Source organism: Sylvia atricapilla, chromosome 11, assembly GCF_009819655.1.
Source record: "Sylvia atricapilla isolate bSylAtr1 chromosome 11, bSylAtr1.pri, whole genome shotgun sequence".
In the NCBI taxonomy this organism is placed as follows: domain Eukaryota; kingdom Metazoa; phylum Chordata; class Aves; order Passeriformes; family Sylviidae; genus Sylvia; species Sylvia atricapilla.
Window position 1 is genome coordinate 10,559,860 of NC_089150.1, and position 18,560 is coordinate 10,578,419.

Here is an 18,560-nt window from a genome sequence, read left to right on the forward strand (position 1 = left end):
GAACAGCTTCCAAGTCTTCAGATGGCAAATTATTTATCTGCTGACACAGAACAATGTGCACTTTGTAGTTGATGTATGAGGTTTCCGATGTGCACTGCATTAGAAAGGAAGGGGGTGTGGAGTTATACAATTATACTTCTTTATTAATGGGGAAACACCCGCTCCCTCAACAGCTTTAAAATCTATAATTAGTCACAAGGGAATTTAAATGCCTTTGGCAGCCCCCTTTGAGGTGTTTGACTATTTTGTTACTCAGACCAAAGGATGCTGCTGGCAAAAGTTTTCAGTCAAAGCTCTGGGATTATCTGCCAGTCCCCAGGACAGCTCTGACAGAGTGTCCCAAAAGACCCCAATCAGTGCACTCCAGTTGCTTTTTAATTTTTTCCATTTTTTCCCTTTTGTGTTCTCTTATTTCTTTAGCTTTTTATTATGACTGTAAGTCTTTAATGTGGAGAATCTTGTCTCCAAGACTGTCTGTAAAACACCTTTTTACCACTATGCTGTTGGGAGGATGGCAGAAACATGGTTTGTTTCTCAACAGGGAAGAGCCATTTTTGAAAGCCAGCCTTTGTTTTAGGATTGCCAAGCCTTGGCCCTGAAGTTTAGGTAACAAGCCAGGGCTCTGCCTGAAGGCAACTGCTTTTGGCTTTCACTGCCTGAAGCCCTCTGAGCTGAATTGGGCTCATTTCACCCAGGAACTGTCTGAGATATCATGACTTTGCAACGTCATCATAAAGTAAAACCTATATAATTAGCACTGGTTATCTAGAGCCAAAAAGATTTTGTATCTCAGCACAAAATGATTCCACTGTTGATTGCTTTAACCTTTATTAAAGGTAAGGTTTTTCTGTGGACTACTTGCATCCTTGTCTATGATCAGGAAGTGGGTATTGCTGTCTGCAGCATCCCTGGAGCAGGCAGGTTGCTGCTGCATGAGTTGCCAGAGGCTGGCCCTAATACCATCCTTCCCAAAAAGCCCCCACTGTACAGATTTCCTCCTCAGTTTGCAATGACAGGTTACGAGCCATAAGAAGTCCTTTGGAGATGTTTAGCAGCGTTAAACACAGTTAGCTCCTGATGGGAATGGGTTCACATACCCAATCGATAACTTTCCTCTGTCTGGTCATCAGAGGGGTGACATTACCTGCCCTCTGTGCTGGCTTTGGCCCTGGAGGGGCCCAGTGCTCAGCCAGAGTGGGTACCCCTGGGGTCAGGGCCAGGGCACGTTGTGCTGCTCTTGCCTGTTAGGGAGATCGATACGGGACTTCTGCACCTTTCATTGGAACAATCCTCACGTGCATTTACCATGTGAAAAAACCCCAGGTGCATCCAAGTTCCCATTCAGGACAGCATGTGTGTCCTGCCAAGTGGCTTGCACAGAGTGGTTTCTGTCTGGATGCATTGCCTCTGCTCCTGGAAAATATGGCTTTTGCTGTTTATCCCTCAAATTAGACAAGCAGCATGAAAAGACACCCCACAGTGTGTGGGGGGATGAAAGGAAGATAAAGGCTGTAAAGACCCCATCTCATGTTCTAATGTGAACTACCCTAATGTATCCATTTCCAGAGGCAAAGTATGGTGTTTTTTCAGTGTGGGTAGGAGGAGCCCACTGTCAGCTGTTGCAGTGTCATTCAGAGCAGGAGAAAGTTTTGGTAGAAGCACAAGACAAACGTGGTTTGGTGTTGGTGGTTTGTTGGTTTATTCCTCCTCCTTGATCTAATGTTAAGACTGGTTCTCATGAACAGTCTGGGGTTTACTGGCGCTGAGTTGGCAAGACTTGCTTTCCTTAAACAAGACAGAAGACCAGTTCCAGTTGTATTAACCAGGCCAAATGTCAATGAAGCTGATTAAATCCATTCCCTTGGGCTCAGCTCCCTTCCTTGGCGTGGTTTTTTTTTTTTTTTTTTTTTTTTTTTTGTGAAGTATTGATTACGATCACTGCTGATTACCATTTTTTTGATAAAGATATTGTAAACCACAATTTTATCTTGAGGCATTTTCTCCAGCCAAGGGAAGAAACACAGAATGAAACTTTACATTGTTTTCTGTATTTAGTCAACCAGCTTGATGCAGTAAAAGTGCTAACCTCTATGTCTTTTCAGAGCCTTTGCTTCCTTGCTTCAGCACTGCAAACATCTGCAAAACCCTTGGCAAATATCTAATCACCACCGTTAATGTGACTGGATGGCAGGACCATTCCCAGACTCCATCACCTTCACTGGCCTGGCCAGGGATTACCAAAGTTGCTCTTTGCCTTCACTTTCTTTGAGCTTACACAATATTGCTGTTAAGCACATTGCAGAACAGCCTGGTGACTGATGAAATACCTTGCAGAGATGACAGGACACTGTGTAGATCTTCACACTGCACTCTCCCAGGAGAGAGGTGCACATTGCTAAGGGCAAGGGTTTGTCAGAAAACTGAAGAACTTTTGACTGACATATTCATGCTACAAATTATGTTGGGGTCTGATATGTTGAACAAGAAAAACTGACCCCTGAACTGAATTCAGCTTTGCATTCAGAATGGTTTTTAATTTAAGCAGTAGAAATTTTTATCTTAAGAGCTTTCCATGCTGTACAACTGGGATCCCAGTGCAGCACAGGCATTTTGTAGTACATGCTCAGAGCAACAATCAGAGCACTAAGCCTATGACAGAAGAGGAGGTAATGTGGGGGCATTTGGTTGCTGGCACCATGGAAGACCTCTTGGCCTCGTAGAGCTCTGTACAGATAGGTCTTGTTTTGTCAAAATAGGAGTTTTGGCACACACCCATGCTTGTGCTGTGCTGGTAGGACCAGCTCTGCTGCAGGATGTCAGCAGCAGCAGCGTATGGGCTCAGCTCAACACCGACTCCCTGGCATTGTACTGTTTCTTATACCCTGCCTCACCTGGGCTCTTTTGAAGGTGCTAAGGTGAGGAAAGCAGATTTTTGCCTCCTTGGAGGAAAGTGTTTTGGGGACTAAGAAGGGAAATTCCTCAGGAGAAGGAGTTTGTACAAAGCTGACGTGCTTCTCTGGTTGTGTGCCAGCCTTGTCCAGTTGGTGACATTTCCACACACGGAAAGTGGGCACAGAAGTAGCTAAACCTGATATTTTCTATTGTGCTTGTTCTACCATTGCTGCGGGTCACTGTTTTATAAACACTTCATCTCTATGAGAAGGGGTTGATTCTTCTCCCAGCTGCAGGTTACAGCATGTTGCAAGATGATCAAGCAGGAGGCTTGCCTTCAGTAAAAGAGGTACAGGGCTGCCTAGTTTGGCCGGGTGCTTGTTTCAGACATTTTTAAAGAGATACTCTGTTCTTCACTTATTTAAAATACAGCTAAATTGTTGGCAATGGAATAGTTCAGTGCTTGCTGCAAGATATCTCTGCATATGTAAAACAACACAGGTAATTCCATGATGTGCACCTTAAACTGCCTTGTTTTATATTCAAGATATGAACATGTAGGTACCCAACTCTTAAGAGGTCAGGCAGTCTGAAAGGGAAAGATTTTCTCTTTGCCTTGGGTTCTTTCCTTCATTGCTTCCCTTTCCACTTATCTCAGTCACTCCCTGATTTCTTTGCTGCCAACTTCCTCTTTGCCAAAACGCAGTGATGCAGGGGGAGCAATGCGGCCCTGTGGCCACCAAAGCAGTGACTGCTCCTGTCAGCATGGCTCTGCTGGGAGCAGCATGTGGCTCTCAGCAGGCTGGAACCTCTTCCAGGAGCCACGTGGGTTGTGGTGTTGAGTGGAGCTGTTGCAGGTGCTGTGCCAATGCCAGGCATTGATGGATCCAAAAAACCTGATTTTGAACTTAGAGGAGAGTGTGTGCCTTTCTGGGCTTGGATCTGGTAGGAATATGATTCCAAATCAGCATAAAATCAAACAGATTTTGTATGTCCAATGCCCTGAGTTTTGGAAATCTCAGCCTCTGACTCTCCTTGGTGTGTGTGTAGTCTCAAGTGAGGCACTGCCCTGGGACAGCTGACAGGGTTCACTGAACTGGAAACTTGACCCTCTGTAACTCTTTTTGGACCCTGCAACTGCTCAGCAAGTCTTCCATTTTAACCAGTGCACTCATGTGCTGCAGTTTTAATCCTTCATTGCTTCTGGAGAAGGGTCATTTAAAATGAAATCCTGGCCTCAGAGGAGTCAGTGGGAGTCCTGAACTGCCTTCAGCCATGGCTCCAGCTCTCCTGGAGCCTTGTTTCTCCCCACAAGGGCACTGAGTGAGCAGAGGGGCAAGTGCAGAATAAAGCAGGGGGTCAGGAGGATGAAGTCAGGGTGCTAAACTGTGCATTAAGCTGCCTCTGCTGCCGAGGGACTCCTGCCAAGGAGGGGAATATGCCCTTTCCATGCCCCATGCACACAGTCTCTCCTTGCTCAGCGTCAAGGCCACAACGTACTGAGCCCTTCTGTGAGAAAGCAAAATACACAAGTAAACAGCAGCTGCCTTTAGCTCCAAACATGTCTCGGTTGGTTGCTCCTGTTTTCTTGTCGGGGAGTGGTTCAGCTAAGGGAAAGGTGATTGAACCATTACCAGAGGGGAAAAACACCTATTGAAAATGAAATAATTCAAAATACTGGAAGTGGCTCCTTTATGTGAGCATACCTGTTTGATTTGGCCACTGAGCAGTCCTTAGCAATCCTTTTTTTTTTTCTCTGCTGCCAGCAAACTCATGTTCAAGATCTGTAGGGTGATTCCTGACCTGAAGGGAAGCAGAGCTGGAGAAGTATCTTTGTCTATACTGGCACACAGGTGAGTTGGGACAAACAGTAACAGTGACAGGATGTTTGAACCAGCTGCAAGGATCTGGAGGCTGTAAACTCTGAAGGATATAAGAAAGGAGGGGAATGGGATGCTAAAAGGAGCAAAAAGCTTTAACTGAGCAATGGAGACTGTAGATCTAAATGTCAGGGTATATTTCCTAATAGTGATTTCTGTCACGTTGTTGGATAATCCCAGAGGGAAGTGGTGGAAATCTTGTACATGGAGATGTTTCCCAATTTGGGTTTTGATGAAGCTAGCAGAAGATACATACTTACATAAAAACTCAGTTGAACTAGATAATCTCAGAGTATTTTCCCATCTCTAAAGTGTGATTTATACTATAAACACTGCCAGACCCTGCAAACTTAACTGTTGTACTAAAAGTGACTCAAACACGACTGCTTATATTTTTATACCCCTCATGATGTTAAACATTTGGTTTGCCAGGATGAGTAGGAGTATCCAGGACACACTTCACTGTGAATGGATTTCATGAACTATAATTACTAGGCAATAAATCCATACAAATGGGAAATGTCTCAGGCCTTGTGCTGGATAGTAGGAAAAGACAGGAACTGATTGTTTTGAGGGATCACATTTTTGTGTGAACTTGGAAGGAATTAAAACACCAATGCTGCTTTTGAAGGGCCAGTTAGGGCAGGGGCCACAGATTTGCTCTTTACATTAACAGTAAAAAATGTATTTGCACAGCTATTTCTTGGATGGGAGCTCACACAGAGACAGCTGGTTTTAATTAGACAAACAGATGCAATAGCTGAGCAATTACAACCTGATCACGAGCCCATGGAAGGCGAGGGGATCTTTAGCAGTCTGTACTTAAACTGCTTGTGTTGGACAGGATTAGACCTGCAGATGAGAAATCCTGCACTCACCACAGCAATCCTAGGAAGCTGCTGCAAGTAAGATTTTTTTCCCATGGCAGACTCCGTTTGTGCACCAGCATTCCTGGTTTTGGTTTGGTGGTGGGTACAGGTCTTGGGGAGCAACCAACTCATTGGCTTTACTGTAATTCCTTCCTGCTTACAGTGTGGTAAAGGATGGGAGAATATTATAAGAATCCCTGAACAATTCTCTGGCATCATTTTAGGGGAGAGTGCAGGTATTTCTTACATGTTGCCAGGGGAGTTTGCTACTCCTCGTTACAGAAATTATTACCAGTGCTCCATATTATTATAATGCTCAAAAGGAATTCTGTATTACTACAATAAATAAAAAATATAATTTCTTGCCCAAAAGAAATAAAAATACAATCTCAAATAAGGATCTATGAATTTTGACTGTTTATGGCACAGATCCCCACAAAGAACAACCTGGGCTTATCAACCCGCTGAGGGAAAAAGTGCTTCTGTTGTTAGTGGCAACTCAAGGTGTAAAGCCCCTACAATCTGTGATTTATTATTCAGTGTCTTTAAGTATTATTTTTCTCTCCTTGCTTCTTACAGAGTGTGCAGGGTATCAATAGGCGAGTGTATATACCTGCATATCTGTGTGCATATACACAGAACACGCACATTTACTTACAATTACTTTCCAAAGAAGTAATTATAAGCTCCCAGCAGTCCAATCTCTGCATTATCTTATTATCATCAGCCACTGGGCTGTAGTAGAACAACAATCTAGCACTGCTGAGGAGGACAAAGACAAACTCAGTAAAGGAAAGACAGGCACTTGTTCATTCAAGCAATTGTGGAAAACCTCAGCTTTACCTGCCTGTCATAAAAAGTCATAAAAAGATTCTGCAAGGGGTTCCTGTCCCCCCTGCCACATCCTCAGATGCAGAACAGTGCAGAGCCTGTTCACTCTGGCCAATAGAATGGAGAGGAAAATCTCCTAAGTCATGTCCAACCCTCAGGCTCTCAATCTGACTGTGAAAATAGCAGCTCTGGCCCTTCTTGCCCTCTCCCTCTGTTTAACATCACTGACAACTCTGTGAGGAGGGTTGTTTCTGCCATGTACAAGAGTGCTTATGAAGTTCTGCTGATTAAACCATGTCCAAACCAAACTGTGTCAGGTCCTGCTGTTCCCTTCCTCGGGGAAGTCTGCCCAGCCAGGCAGTCAGCTGAGCCCCTCTGTGAGCCTGTACCAGAGGGAAGAGAGGGTGTGAGCCACTGGCCCGTGGCTTGGAAGGCCCCTTTATGAAATGTGGACTCAAACTGCTCCTCCACCAACATGGGTGTGACTAGGCAGCTGTCCCAAAGCTCTCTAATCTAGCAGTGTCTGTCTTGGTTTCTCTGTGTCTTTGTGACAGCAAATCATGCTGAAGTGGAGCTTGTCAGTGCAGGGTGAGAAATGAAAAGGTGACCTAGCTGCTGGAGGGAAAACCTGCAGGCTTCTGCCCTCAGGCTGGGCAGGGAGCCTGCCATCTGGTTGTGAAAATTTCAGCTGCATCCCAGGTTGGCCAGGTTCCCTCCTTCCCCCAGCTGGACCTGACTCTGGGTGGCCGTGCTGCTCACATCTGGCTTGCAGGTGTCTCTCTTTCCTCCTCCTTCCCCTACCCCCTCTAGTTCAGATCACCAAATCACTCCCTGTGTGTTAGGGAAGGGAAGGGCAGGGCCTTCTCTGCAGAGATGGTTGGGTGGTTTTCTGACAGCCATACTCACTCTGGTCTTGTCCTATTCTGCACCTCCAGCTCCACTACTGCCATGACCAAGACACAGCAGTCTCCTTTTCCTTCTTATTCCTGTTTAAAACTTTCCCCTGAACACAAGTTCTTCCTCACATAGTTCATTTGAAGTGCTATTCTATGCAAGGAGGAGGTATCTGGTGAAAAGGACTGGTTTCACATGCAGGAATCACCAGACTCCACATTTGCTTAATTCTCTGCCACAGGATATTGGGCAGATCCTTAACCTTCACTCCTACCTTTGTGATGGAAATAATTTGCAGCCCACTTCAAATTAGAGTGGGAATCCCTTAATTCCTTGCAGAATTGCACCCTTGCAATCCAAATATCCAAAGTTTGACTTTCATTACCGATCCTAGACCAAACTTTGTGTCATGTTGCTTGATTACTGAATTTCTTTCTTTGGCTAGTTGCTTTTTCCTTGCAACTCCTGCTATGACTTTCCCAACACTGCCTTTTATTTTCAGTCTATATATTTTTCTTGTTGGAACTGTAGATCTCGGGATAAGCAGCATCAAGTATTGCTTTGAATATTGAGCAATTACATGACAGAAAGCTTCTCCACAAAGCCAATGAAATGGTCCCTGGTGCACATACAGATATCAACAGTGCTTTGGTGCTCTGTTCCCTTTTGCTTTATTAACGCTGGCCCTGTGGGCATTGAGCAATGATCCAGATTATATCTGTGCTGCACGTACAGTGCATTCTGCTGGCCACTTCTAACCAGCAAGGCAACACAGCAGATTTCTGAAGCTGAGTACTTTACTTGCAAACAGATTTTCATCAGTAACATAAATTAGCTTACGCTTGCAAACATCCGTGGTGCATACATGACTTTTCAGCCAAGAAAATGATCACCCTAACCTCAGTAAGGGCAATTTGCCTCTCTAAGCAGCAGTGCAGTATCCTGCACCCTCTCTAGCAACTTTTATCTGCAATGAGTTTTTTAATGCTTATTTCAAGTGAACTCTCGTGCTTTGTTTCTGTGCAAATAAACAAGATGTTTTTCTTGAGAGGGATTAAGAGAATGGTAGGGAAAAGAGCTGTCTGACAAGAAAGGCTCACACTCATGTAGGAAAGATGATTTCAGTATCGTGCAATGGGCTTTATTTTCACTTCTGATGGCATCTTTGAGGCTTTGTTGGCTACATGACAGCAACAGATGAACAGTGTGCTACTCATCAAAAGCTACCTGGCACAACAATGTAAAAAAAGAATAGAGCAGTGAACAAATACAGCAGAGAGGGAAGTGACGACAGCAGCCACATTTCAAATAAGATCATGATTGTCAAAAAGGTGTTTTGATGAAGAAAGATTAAATGATGTGCTGGAACGAGTGCAGTATGACTAATGAGAGGATTCACAGTTATAAGTGATAGGAGAGAAAAATATCAGAAGGGACATAAACCATCAGGCATCCACACCCTGGTGGATTGTTGGGTAAAAAAATTGCTGACTGGCCAAAGATATTGCTGATGGCTGGGTTTTTAAAATCTTTCTCTGAGATGTTTCAGCCCATTAGAACTATCTCCAGAGGATCCAGAGAGATGAAAATCTGTGACCAGAATTGTTTTGCAGCAGCTTCAGGCTATGACTGCATGAGCAAGATAAATTTGGGCTGATTTCTGGCTTGTCCCAGTAAGAGCCCAGCTGCCCACTATGACACTGCAGAAGGTAGAAAGCATCTTCCCATGGTTTCATGGCCAAAGGAGCACACTGACATTTATCCAAGGGTATCTAACTGCAGAGAGGTAGTTCACTGCAGAATGGCAGTCACAGGGAGTCCTTTGTGTAGCTGTACTTGGAAAGGAGGGAACAACAGGAATGTCATAACCTCACTGGCTTTCCAAGGAAGCTGAATTTTTCAATTATGTTATTAGTATTAACATTGTATTTCAAGTCTAAGTGTATTTCCTCATGAATTTGCCACTATTTATTAGGGCTCTTAAGATGGGTATAAATTTCATTAGTGACATCTAGTAATTAGTTCTATTTTTAAAGAAAGTAAAACTGCAGCAGAAAAATGGCCTGGCAGGTGCTTAGCTCAGGGCTAGAACAAAATGAGTCCTCAGCAGCTGCCTTAGCAAAAGAAGCTTTACTGCCAGAGTCCTTGAGATGATGGAGGCTTTTTCTTTCCTGTAGTTTCAGATTTACATTTCTCCACTATTTTGGTCTTGGTCTTTCCTTGGCTAAAATAGAGTATAACAATGGAGAGGACTGAGAAAAGATCCTGGGTTGGGGCTCCACATGCAGTGTAAGCAAATAGTTTTGTTATGTGAAGTTGTTCAGATAAGTACCCGGAGGTCACTGACCAGTAGAGCTCAGTTGGATATGGCAAAACTGGCCTTGGGCTCTTTCCTTACTCTGGGCAGTACGGGCACAATTATGTGGGGATTGCAAGGCCTTGGAGATCCCACAGCAGCAGGAAGATGGAGACACAGCATCAGGCAGCTCAAACCAGGCCCTAACACCAATCCTGAAGTGATCACACACAAAACAAACCACCTTTCCTTTCTGGCAGAGATTTTGGCCGCTGATCCTGATGGCATTTGACATGCAAAGGATTCAAACAGCAGGATGAATGCTGCAAGAGAGGAAGGAGGTCTCTGGATTTATCAGTTAAATCGTTATATTTCAAGTCCTATCCAAATTCTAATGGATCAATGGGAATCCTTCCAGTAACTTCTGCTGGGATTTTATAAGTCTTTAATTAATGGCCTGGATGCTGTGATTGTGAGTGCTCCTCTCACAGTACCATTCTGAGATGTGCCTCCAAAAGAGACTTGAGCAAACAGGGCTCCTTAATCAACAGTTTGCAAATGGCAAGAAATTAACTCACTTGGGAAGTCCTTATTAACAAATATTTGTCTCCAACTGTCTGAAAGTTGTCTATTATAAATGGAGAGTGAAGAAGCCATTTTTGACCCTATTTCTGACTGAGTTCCAGCTGTATTAGGTTTAAAGCTAGTTTCCTGATAAGGGGTAAATATTTAATATTAAGAATAAAAATGTCTCAGAAATAACGACCTCCTAGTAGTTAATGTGAGTATTTGGCAGAGGACTGCAAACTGTGTCTGACTTGGAGGAGAAAGAACATGCTCTAGTGTAAAGGTTCAGCTTCTCCTGCAGTTCTCACTTTCCCTTGGGGATGTACCAATCCAGCTACTACCCCGAATTCCCAAGTTTCTTTTTTCTCCTTGTGCATTTTGAGGAATTTGTGCCCTCTCTTTTTTAACCACGCTGCTTATTTACCAAAAAAAATTTCTCTGTTTGCCTACCCCATGTCTCTTCTCCAGCAGCCACAAAGTCAGATACATGCCTTAAAAGCCAGACAGGGTTTTAGTAACCAACTAGTCAAGAGAGGCTGGTGTTATGGATACTCATATACCTGCTTGCACCCACAAAGAAGGCTCTGCAATCTCGGCCTTACGTTAGAAAATAATGGGGATTTAAACCACAGAGCTGCAGGCACAAAGCTGTGGTTGGGACTGGACTGAAAGGGCAGTGCCTGTCCTGGAGAATGTCACTTTGTTTATGACTGACTCTCTCTGCTTCCAGTGATGTGGGAGAAAAAATGATAGTATGTACTCTGTAGGAGTGTGTGTATATATGTGTGTGTACACTCAGAGACAGGCACAGTTATAAACAAACCACAGAACACATTGCAGTGCTTCAAAACACTTCAGTGTGTCTATGGACATCTTGTTCTCTCCTTCTGTCCTTGAGGTATCAGGTTTCCTTGTTTACAGTCTGCCTCATTCAGGATCTGGAATTCCTAAAGAGCAGCAAAACCCTAACATGTGACTGAAGTCTGATTTCCAGGAAAAGCGGAAGGGGTTCTAGGAGAGGTCAGTTCTCACATTTTCTGTTGTTCCCTTCAAGAATACAGAATGAAAGAGATGAAGTCAACATGAAGTCCCTGATCCTTTGTCTCTCTGCTGAGCCTGGAATGAGATCTAAAGGAAAATCCAGTGCTTGGTGCAGAGTTCCTTAAACTCTACATATTTCTACCCCTGTTTAAAGGTTTACTGACGTGGGACATTTCACACAGAAGTGGAATTTCTGCCTCCAGGATGTCAGTTCTCTCAGTGGCTTCCTTATCTTCTGAAGTGTTGTTTTAGCATGTGCTGTCACAAGTGGTCATAACCCTGCTTGTGACATCACTAACAAGATCATGGGACAGATCCAGGCTACAGCACATGTAGGGAGAACTACATTAACGTAGTAACAGAGAGCAAATAAAGAGGAAAATGCAAATAAAACCAACAGCCCCCAGGTCACATATTCCAAAAGCATCAATGAGAACAATCCTAACTTGTCTTGTTGTGCAAGAGCAGGACTAGTGAACATTGATTATATGGGGTTATCTAGATGAATGGCATCTGGGTCTCTGGCCTGGGCTATAGCTTTGAAGCCCCTGCACTATAACATGGCTGAGGTCCCTCTCCTGCCTGTGCCCCACAGGTCCCAGGATATGACAATCCTCCCCTTTGTGGTGGGACATGCTTGATTTACTGCACTGTGTTTGTCCTGGGTGAAGCCTTGGGCCACGGGTCTCTGTGCTAACCAGAAGGCTGATGTGCTGCCAGGCTACAGTTCCATGTCAGTCTGAATCAAGATATATGACTTTTTTTTTTTTTTTTTTTTTTTTTTCTGAGATCTCATCTGATCTGCTATCAGCTTGGATCCAACCTGGTGAATCAATGAAAGTTATGACACCGCACAGATTTGTTTTTCAGCAGCATTGATGAACCAGTGTTGCAAGATCCTCAGCTCAGACTCAGAGTCTGGCTAACTGATGGTTGTGAAATTTCCAAAGGCGACAAGGGGGGAAAAAAGCAAAAAAGGCAAAAAAGCACTCTTCCCTGTGTTGCAACTCTAAGTGCAATCAGTTGCAAACAGTAATTCCCTCTTTGGACACTCAGATTCATTTGAATTTGGTCCACAGAAAGTAATTTCTATATATATCATCTAGAGGTCTGACCTGAGGGTTAAACCAAAAAATATGCTTGCAGAAAAGTTGCGAATGTGAAATTCTGGCAGTCCAAGTTCTGCCTTGACTAATATAGATTGTCTCAAAATTGTGAGCATGTAGAGCAATAGTTCAGGGGAAGTGAAGACCTTATGCATTTTGAAGAACCTCTACAAGCTAAAACACCAGCAATGAGAACCAGAAATGTAAATACTTGGTAAAGAGCAACACTGTAATAAAGATTTTTATTGTGAAATAGCTCCCAGGACTGCACTGGTGCTTCAAAGCATTCTTCCTCGTCTTCTTGGGCAGCTGTTATTTAGGTTGCTCTGTGCCATTGCTAAATGAGAGGTCTCCATTGCCCTCCATCAGTGTTTCAGCTGCTTGCTTTGACTCAAAGTGTGGACTAGTGGCTGAAACACAAATGTACAGTGTCTAATTAGGTCTGATTCCCACACTGAAGCATCTCTGGTATTAGTGGGTGTCACAGTGAGGGTGGATGCAACAAATCTTTGAGTCTCCTGACCTCAGGGTGAACGCAGCATGAAATAAGAAAAAGAAGTTGGAATGAGGGAGTGCCCAAAAAGAAAGTTACTTTAATGAGAAATAAAAATAAGGATGATGCCCAGAAACCAAACACAGTATAGGGGCAAGCTCCAAAGACCAGAAATAAGGGAGAAGTAACAATATATAGTCTTGGGGGTGGAACATCCTAGAAACAATACCATATCTGGAACATAAATAACAAATAGGGGAGCAGAACTTGGACTAGTTAACAACTTCAAAGGCTCTTGGGAGGAGATCTCAGGCTTGCCCTGAGTTACATGAATGTTTCCCAGGGCTTGATGCTAAGGCTTGGTTTGTCAGGGATGAAGTCCAGCTGACCCTGTGTCCCAGTCAGGCCAAATCCCACAAGTGGGCACTTCAACACCTGAACATGACACAAATTCAGAAAAGTTCTAATGAGGATTTTGAGATGTTGATTGTTTATGGCAATGAAGGGGATGTCCAGCCAGGGGACATTCAGGCAGTCCCTACCTCAATAAACCTGGCAAGAGCTGAGGAGGACTTCCTCTAAACACTCGAAAGTCAGAGGACGAGTCCAAAAGGGAAGAATCAACACAATTTGCACCTGGGAGTTGAGGAAACAACAGAAAATCTCTAGGAAATTCTGCTCCATCTCTTTTTCCTTTGAAGAATGGATTCTCAATGTGATTTCAGGTTCTCAGAAATCCCCCACAATATAGGCCAGGAAAAAAATTATTCTAATCCCCTCCCATCTAAAATAATTTAATTTCTCAGTACTGTGAAATGTCCATAACAACATTTAAGATATTTTTAATTCTTTTAAATGTTGGCTACCTGCAGGATCATTTTATGCATACCATTACTATACAGACATTCTTTCTTAATGGAATTTTCATTTAACTTAACTGAGATTAATTGCAAGAGGAAATGCTTATTAATGATAACTACACCCAAGAGAAGCCTCATGAAGATTTTTTTATTAGGGTCATTGTAACAACAGTAGGATTGTGCCATGCTGTGATGATCTAATGATCACCACTTTACTCACTGTGGAATTGCCATTGTGGGTGGCCTTTCTTTCCGAAAGGATGAAATGTAGCACAGAGCAGGCTCCTGATTCACCTTCCCTTACCCTAATGGGCCTGACCTCAGTGACCTTTCCAAGGAGCAGCTAAACTGGCCCCTCATCTGAATCTGGAAGGTCAGGTGTAAGAGCAGGCCAGAGCCCTTCACACCTTTTCATGCAGTAAATAATGTTGCATATGCAGTGTTTCAACCACTGAGAGCAGTGCTTAACACCTCAGGCAGTCTTCCTTTTTTCCTTGACAAGTACCTTGATTATCAGACTTCTGTACTTGTTACTGATGCTACATTGGACTCTGAATATGAAAACTAATGCCAAGGGAAAGTGACAGTAATTTTTGACCCAACATTTTCATCAATGCTAAGCTGGCTGACACTGCACTGCTAGGGCAGGAGTCTGATCCCTTTGTACTTCAGATACTGCTTTGAACCATAAAATCAAATGGGGTCATGTAGATACCAAGGTGCAGAGCAAAGGTGTCACAGTCTGGCACGTGTCTCCAGTGAAGTCCTCCAGAGGGAGGTACAATAGAAGGGTGAAGTGTTATTAGTTCCTTTGAGGTTTTAGCTCATATGCTGTTGTTTTGAACTTTTTTTTTTTTTTTTTTTTTCCTAGATCTGCCTTTGTGATGGCCACTCCCAGAGCAACCAATCTGGAGAAAATTCATGTCTGAGCTGATGAAGCTCAGTTTTATTCTCAGCTTCTCATTGAAAATATAGAAGATTTTCTTCTATTTGCATTTTCCCGACATGTTCCTAATTAAAGATCTGTGGTTAATTCTGGCTGCTTTGGGGTCAACTCCTCCATGTCATCAGCAAATATCCTCTTGCTTCTAGTATCAAGAAAACACATGTGAAATGTGCCAGGAAGACTTTCTGTTGCCTCATGTACACAGGTCTTGTGTTTAAATTTGAGCCAAGTATGATTTCAGTGAACCAGGAAGTTGTGATAACACCATAGATAGGGATTATATAGAAAAACTCATTTAAGCCAACAAGAGCTGAGTCTGCAGCACCTGGTGCTGTTGAGACCATGCACTAATCCCTGATGCTGGGCTTGCTCTATTGAGTGGGTACAATATTAGGTCAGTGTTAAGCTACTGCAGATGGCTTGTGTCCACACAGGGTGAGTACCTCTGTGTTGTATGTTCCTACATTTCCCATTTGTGTGCAAAAATGTCTTGGGATTCTCTTCTGCTTGTTGAGAGGAAGATTTTGATGAGTTCAGCCCTCTTTCTCTTTGCCCTTCCTTAAAGAATGGTCATAGAATGATATTTAGTCCTGGAAAGAGAATCTTTTAAACTTCCCATGTTAGCTGTAGATTCTACCCCTCAGAGAGTGAACGGTGTCAGCAAGAGAGGACGAGGTCTGGGGTTATGAAAATGGCCACTCAACACCAGTGAGTCCAACAATGGACCTCAGGAAAGGTCTGTGTTCCTACAGGGACAGAACTGACGTGCCTCCACGCCAAAGCACAGGAGGCTGGCAGGGGCAGGGGCAGGAGCAGCACATGTTTTGATGCATGAAGACTCCACATTATGAAAACCTTCCCAAAACAAGGAAAAAATAAAGTGTTTCAAAATGTGAGCCCAAAGGAAAATCAAATTGACGTCTAACAAAAGACTTATTTTCTTCTCCCATAGAGAGGTATCTGCCACTTACTCGAGCTGGCAAGGCAGTGTCTCAAAAGGCAATTTAATCAAGTTGCATAAGGCCTTGGCTGGGTGGCTGTAGAAATATAGGGTCTCTTATCTGAATAAGAGCTGGCCACAGCTGTTGCAGATCTTGAAGGAATTATTTCTGTGCCTGTCAAACATCTGCTTTGTAAGCAAACAAAGCGGCTGAAACACTAGTGGTGCACATGACATGCTGCAGCTCATGGGGCAGAGCCAGGAGGCAGTAAATGGAAACTTTTTTCCCCTGGCATAAGAAATCTGATGTCCCATGAGTGTTTCAGATGGACAGATAGGCCCTAATCCCTCTGTGTTAAATAGACCTGTGCCTTGTCTTAGGAAAAGAGCCAGTGTGGTCCAAGCACTGTGTCTGGTAAGCTGTAAATCATCTACAGCTGTCATGAACATTCTGACATATAGCCTACAGAACTACATTTATCTGCTGTCTCACCACTCAGGAATTATTCCATATAAATGTGTGTCGACCCAAAAAGGCTGATGCTAAAAATCAGGATGTACACTGGAGCCCTTTGACATCAAATATCTTCTTCCTCTCCTGTTTTTCCTCCCTTAGTCATAGCTACATTTTTCCTCTACAGTCACAGTGCTAGCAACAGTCACAGCAACAGTCACTCTGTTAACCAAACCAGCTGCCTTTCTGTGTCTCCGGTAGTGTCCCCATTACCAAAACTCCCACAATACACAATAAATGCCCTCCAGTAAATGAGAGCCTGGCCACAGGGAGTGGGTGAGCAGGACACTGTGCTCCCCTCCAGTGGTCCGTGTGTCTCTCAGGACCCGTGTCCCACGTCCTGGCCAGCCCTGGCCCCGGAGCTGCAGTGAAGGTTTGGTTCCATATCCTGGGATATGTCCCCAATCCTGTGGGTCTTTGCCCCGCAGAAGAGTGAACAGTGGTGAGGAATAAAGGAAGGACTCTTGTGGGGAACTTCAGCTGGGGTTTATGAACTTCTTCACACCCAGAGAGTCAGCCCACAAAAGTGGGGTTCCTCTCTGTACAGCACTTTATACACAGGGGAGGAGCAGGGGGTAGGGGACAGCTTGGAACCAACCCAGGGTGTGAAGGGTGTGACTCTGTACATAAATGACAAACACAATAACAAATCAATAAGCCAAGGAAGGGGACAACCAGGACCCTGTCCAATCCCTCACTGGAACTTTGTAGACTTCAGGGCGAGGTCTCGAGGTGATGGACTGGAACCAGGTGTCACATAAATGATGATTGATTTCTAACAAAACCTGGGGTAAACCATAAAGGGATAGAACATGGGGTACATGGGACAAACCATTATAACTTATATAAAACAGTATAAAACAAGGAATAAATACATACAGAAAACTGACAAAACCAAAAAACACACCACTACACTCCCCTGTGTGTTTTTAGTCTACCAGTCCCATAAAACCCCATGATAAGTGTCTATTGCTGTGTTTCTTTGCATGGGTGCAACGTGAACCTGTGTCTGGAACGTGAACCTTCACTTTCCCAAAATGTAGATGCTGTAGGAGAGACCAGTCCAAACATGAGGACTGGCCTCCATGAGGATACTGATTTTGTGTTTTGTCCATTCAGATAGGAGGATACTGATTTTGTGTTGGTCCACTCAAAACTTTCCTTCCCTGTGCTCTACCAAAACCCACTAGAACTTAAGGAAGAGGATGGTGACTGTGAATAGATGAGGAACCAGATGGATGAATGTAAAAGGTTGATCTGAGGTCTCTTTCCTCTGTTTTTCCCCTGGCAGACTTCCGAGTGTTCCTGCAGCGTGTTCCTGAGTTGTTTATCCACGTCTTTTTGAAAATATCTTAGTTCAATGTGACACAGCTCCACATTTTCTTTATATGTATAATCAAGTGCAAACAATTAAGATTGCCTAACTGACTTCTGTGCTAACAGGTAACTACAGTTCAAAGGGCCTTTTACGCAGTTAACAGGTTGGACAGCATTTCCTCCACACCCTTCAAACAAAGTTGTGGTGTAACATCTGACAGAACTTTCCTGTCAAAACCTCCAGTTCTAGGGTGAGCTCTCAGGGCAACTGTCTGAGCACCCAGGTTGTGAAGGACACCTCTAGGCTGAACAGAAAATCAGTGCATGGCATTCAGCTTTCAACTGAAGAGGTGGGAGTGGATCCATTTCAGGCTCCATGCAAGGCCACAAAGCTATTGCCAGTTCCCTGTGTGTCAGCTGGAAGCTAACAAAGCAGTGTCACCTTGCAATGAAGACAACCTTATCGAGGACTTCCAACTAATTTCCATTCCAGTTATGTTGCTGCAATTTTTATCTCATTATTCTCAATGACTCTGGGCAGAGGAGGCGTTAATATAAAGGAAGATTTTGTTTCTAGTCAGCCTAATACCATAGGCAGAGGGAGCTGGGTTTTGTTATAAGCTTTGCCATAGATCTGGGTTGATTAGCATACCTTTGCCTCAGATTTAAACCGCAATGTGGTGTGAGCAGTCACACTTAACTGTGAATTTAAAATAATTACTATATTTGAAGTTCTTTTTCTGGAAGATGCAGGTGGCTTGGCTACACTTGTCGGAGGAGAGATCACCTCCAAGTGTCTGCTCAGACACTGCACCTCCAAGATTTGCATAGATAAGTTTGTGCTCATCATTCACGTGGGTTTAGTTTAGCTGGGGTTGGAGGTGGTGCTTGGCCAGATTTGTGTGAATGTAATCTCAGTCTTCAAAGAAAGGAGAGCAGCAGGGAAGGGACTCAGCCAAGGACTGGCTGTGAGATGTGGGGCTTCTCAGCTCCCAGGTTCAAATCCAATGAAGTTAATAGAAATCAGATGGTTTTCTTGCCATCTGGCAGCCAGCTGGGAGCTTGTGTGTGTTCTATAGGTGAATTTTACTATCAAGTTACAGGACAACTGATT